This window comes from Cupressus sempervirens, chromosome 8 (assembly GCF_028749045.1).
Source record: "Cupressus sempervirens isolate cs-2001-9-10 chromosome 8, ASM2874904v1, whole genome shotgun sequence".
Taxonomy (NCBI): Eukaryota; Viridiplantae; Streptophyta; class Pinopsida; order Cupressales; family Cupressaceae; genus Cupressus; species Cupressus sempervirens.
Window position 1 is genome coordinate 778,514,820 of NC_143125.1, and position 5,285 is coordinate 778,520,104.

A 5,285-nucleotide genomic window follows, 5' to 3' on the forward strand; every position below is an offset into this window, starting at 1 on the left:
AGGAGAAAGCTCTAGGTTCATCTAGGCTTCTTTCTCGAGATCCAAAGACCCCCTTTTCTGCAACTATAGTGACAATGACTCCAGTAAAGAAGAAAATGTTCAGCATTGAATCACTTGGAACAACTTCCAAAGTGATTAGTACAAAGTCTTTGCTCAAGGATACTTTGGAGAAGAAGCAAAAAATAAAAGATAAAAGTTTCCTTTCAAAGGATGTTGTACCTCAAGCGGTTCACTCAGGATCTTCCATAGTAAAAGCTAAAAAATAGAAGACCTTGTCAATATTGGGACAAGATCCAAAAACATGACACTTAACTATGGAGGTAGCAAAACCAAACAAGGCAGGGAGAATCGAAGATATGACACTAGAGGACTTCACTTTGCATTCAATTGATCTTGGAGAGGCTAGACATGATACAAAAGTAGGCCTATGGAAGTCGAGTAATGAGGTGATAGAAGAGCAACTAGAGAAACCTCAAGTCATCAAAGATCAAAATGAAAGCTAAAATAGAATAGTTAAGAAGGTTCATCATGCAATTAGTTGTCCCATTGGCAACTATTATTGGTGTGCCTGTCACTAAAAATCCTTCAACAAAAGAGGTACAAGCCTTCATATCACAGCTCCAGAAAGATGGACATTTTGGTCAGATTGGAAAGGAATGGATTGAGAAACTCAATGTAGATGGAGTTTCTCTAATCGATCAAATTGGGAATATTATCCTTCGACTAGAAACTAAAAAAGATAATATTACGTCTAACAGTAATACCTTGGCTAGAGGAAGAGTGAGATGCATAGAATATATTTCTCTCCTGATGATGGTTATTCAGATAAAAGAAAAGGATGCAATTGAAGCAAAGATTCTCAAGAAGGGAAATGAACCTCTGAATGAATGGCTCCAAAGTATGCAGTTCAAGATGGAAATGATTCAAGAGGCTAAGAAAGGACTTAGAGAAATAGGGCACAAAGTGAAGAAGGCCGAGGATAGAGCATTTGAGCTTATGTGAGGATTGCACACTAAGTCACAAACCAATGGACAAGGGAAATCCTTTATTAATAAAGAAGTGATGAATAATAATTTTTCTCTATATTTAAGTAACCTATCCAAGATAGCTTCAAGCAGTCAAAATAGGGTAACAAAACTGTAAACACTTGGTGGATGCGTGCATGTGGCTGCTGAAGAAGTGGCAAGCTAGTTGAGTGAAATAAAAGAATTAGCTCTAGAGAATTCAAGGTGGATTTTGATATTCACCAACGTGCAAGTACCCAATAATGAAGAGTTAATTCCCATCATGGTGGCTACTAAAACATATAGGATGAAAACTAAAAAGGGGAAGAAGTCCAAGTGATTTAGATTCCCCCCTTTTCATTTTTTGTTGTAAATTTTGAAATCTTTGTTAATAACTTGATATGATAAATTGGCATCTTGCCATTTGTCATCAAGAGAAGATGAACCAATTAACATTCCCATTGTAACAATCATCTCTCAAATCCTACATGTATGAAATTCAATGATTAATCAAAGGTTGAAAAAATTTAGGTGTGAAGTACTATTTGTTGCAGAGACAATTAAATGGCACTTCATTTCAATCATTTTCCATTCCAATAGGTATTGTGATTAGTTAGTATTTCCTTTCTATGTTACAAAGAATTGAGGAAGAATAGAGTTTCATTTCCTCTATTTTATAGAACACGAAGAAATGTAATAATTATTGTTATAATTCATTCAATGAAAGGATGTTGTTAGTTTCTCTTTTTCCAATTCATCTATTGTAGTTTAGATTTTATTTTCAACTTATTTTAGTTTTGTGAAAGTGGATTTATGAATTCATAGGAAATGTGGATACATGAATCTGTTTCAGTATTGTGAAGTATTCTTGCCTGAATTAAGTTCTAGTTATGCTTAATTTGGTTTGCCTCGTTTGCTCTCAGGTTCAGAGCACATCCCAATTAGATAAGTAGGAGAAAACATAATTCATTGAGTATCATTCATATATGGAGTTGTACCTACCAATTTAGAGAAAAGCCAATAACTATAAAATGGTTTTTCAACTATTGTGAATACATATTGTTCATAATCCAGGCACTGAGAGTCATATTTTCATAGAAAATAAAAGAACAAATCTATTTACCAACACTTTGTCATTAGGATTAAAGAAATGATCTAAGGTAATGAGACCCTTAGGCAAGTTATTGGAGCTAAAGTTGATGATTTGATCAACATACTAGTCATGGAATCTCAACTAATTTCTATCTAAGAAATTTTCTTCATTCTATAAGAATCTCACAATTTGTGCATTAGATTCAAAGACCTACCAATTGATATTATTATTAGGGATTGTAGGTTTGACCACCACTTTAATCTTCTTCTTCTTCTCATCTTCAAGGCTCCTTAGGACATCATAAGATGCACCCACTATTGTAAGTCTATCATCATGTTTATTTCCTTTAGTAGGGATGCTCTAAATGCTAAACACATTGAAACTTTCAAGTAAATCCTATATGTTATGTTCATAAGACTTGAGCAAACCATTCTTGGTGATATTTTGATTTTTCTCTTGATTAACCACCAACTCACTATTTCCATATATACTTAATGCTTGAATTCCCCTTTTTGAGAAAGTAGGAGACCCTCAATCAATGCCTCATAATTGGACACATTATTTGTACAAAAAAATTAAAGCCTAAATGAGAAATAATGTCTTTCTAGCACAGGAGAAACCAACATCATACCAGCTCCTAATCTATTTTTATTTCTTGATCCATCAAAAAACATACTCCATATCCCACTTGTGTCTTCTCTTATTTTCATTAAGTTAGGAACAATAGCATCCTTTTTTGATATACAATAGGTGCCAAGGCTAGCCTCCAAGGTTTCTAACATAGGATCAAACTGATATACATCATCCCATTCATCTTAGAGGAAATTAGATATCTCTGCTAAAGAAGTGGCAAGCTCATTTGTTGTGTCATTCTCATCTATCTCTAGGATGGTATAGTTCATATTGATGAGATTAGGAGTGCACGATTCAATATGATGGAGGGCTAATGGTTATGCTCTAGTTGAAGCTTTGGTTCTATACCTTGTTCTAAGAAATATGTATGACCAATTAGAAGATATGTAACCACCTATTTGGGTAGTGAAATCTCTTGAAAGAAAAATGGAAAAGTGTGGTTTAACCTCATCAATTGATATATCTTGAACTACAGTAAAACCAGAGTATGCATGTAAGGCCATTTCAAAATTCCTAAGGACTCCCATAGTCTTGATAGTACTACCATCTAACTGCAACACATCCTTAACAATGGGTTCATATTTCATTTTTAAGATATCAAAAACATATTTGGGCATTACTAAACTACTAGCCCCTAAATCAATCATGCAGTTGTGGACTAGCTTATCTCCTATAATTAGAGAAACATAAAATGGAGGAGGTCTAACCTTTTAACTTATTTCTACCTCTTTTGATGGTTGTACCAAACTCATAGCATTCTCCATCATAGGCAACTGATCTCTAAGTTCAATGATTTCCAACTCCTACTACAACAACCTATTTTGTGATGGTATATTAGCAACAAAAACCCACATAGAAATGTTCATATTGGTCTTCCTCATTTGATATATCACATAAAAGATACATTAGATGTCTCATTAGAAGCCTTTGATGTAGAAGGTTGAGATGGAACATCTTGGGGGGTCATTCACATCTCTTCTTCTTTCATTTTACCTTTGCTACTGAGGAGTATCAGCATGCTTCTTAGCATTTTCTTGTTGGGAAACTATTTGTACATGTAGCACTACAATTGATGTTGAATCCTAATTAGGAGGAGGAGGAGGAGTAACCTCTTCCATATCTCTTCTTTTTCTCCTAGTATTATAAGAATAGGAATCCTAGTTTACATTACAATGCTCTTCGACTAGACAATTAAAGAACAACCATCCTATTGAAAAGAAACAATAGGTTGATTACCATTGTGTTGCTAGGAAATTGCTTGCTCTAACACAGTTAAAGCAAAGTAAGATTTTCCTTCTAACACATGCAATATCCATAGGAGTAGTTACAAGAAAGGTAGAGATCTTGATCTTGGGAAAGATTGTTCTGAGGGACTAAATCCCTATTTAGGTTGGTGTTTGTAGTCTAGAGGTGATCAATAGGTCTATTCTAATTGTAGGGGACATTACTCTAGTTTGGGGGTCTACGATGAATGGGGCCTTAACTCTGGAGTTGGAGAGGCTTATTATTTTGAGCTTTCCACCTCTTCATAGTCACCAACTCATTTCCAATCTTTTGTACTACTACACTATTGTCCTCCATTTTGTTTTCTTGATCCTACATACTCCTATCCACATTTGGCATCAGTATTTGCATCATGGCCTTAATCCTCTCAACTCCATTAGAGGATGTGGAGGCTATTTGGACCATAGCAAGAGTCTAACTTATAGAGGAAGTATGAATAGTGGCTACAATAGGTTGATGATTGGACATGTCAATAAAGAAAGGCATTGGGGGCCTTAAAACTAACTTCCATCCATGTATCAAAATAAAGAAAGGCATTTGGTGGAGTGTCCCCTCCCATATATTGTAGAGTGGTAGTAATATCACTATTGAAGGCTTTAAGATAATACAAGAATGCATTACTAAGAGTGGGCTTCATTGTAGTAGATATTATGTCCCATGTCTTCTGAAATCTATAATGAAAATTAGTCACACATTCATGGGGTGCCCTCTTGATAGTTGTCAACTATTCTAAAAGTGATAGGTGATCACTTTTGTCCTTAAAATGCTTGCATAGGGCTGCTCCTAACCCATCCCAATCAGAAATAAAGTTATTGGGAAAACCTCTATACCATTGTAGCACCTTCCCTTTGAAGGATGATGTTAGAAGCCTAACTACTACATCATCTTCAGTGATGCTATGAATATTGTAGACATTAGACACCTCTTGAATATGCTCAATTGGAGAAATGGAGGTTTCACCAATAAACTCAAGTATACTTTTAAGAGTTGATATTTGTATGTCATGCCTTTGGGATAATAGGAGGGGACCTCCACCATTAAAGGTGGCAAAAGCATGAGCTCTAGCCATATAAAAAAGAGATCTATTGATATGATAAGATGGTATTCTAGGTTGAGACCTAACAATAGGAGTAGTGGAGATGGATCTTGCAAGGGTATGTGCTATTAATGAACTCCTAACTGTTGATTGCAATACCCTAGCCTTTCTTCTTGGATTACAAAAAGAAAGCTCCTAGTATTGAAAATTACCTTTGGAAGATGCCCTTGTGTGT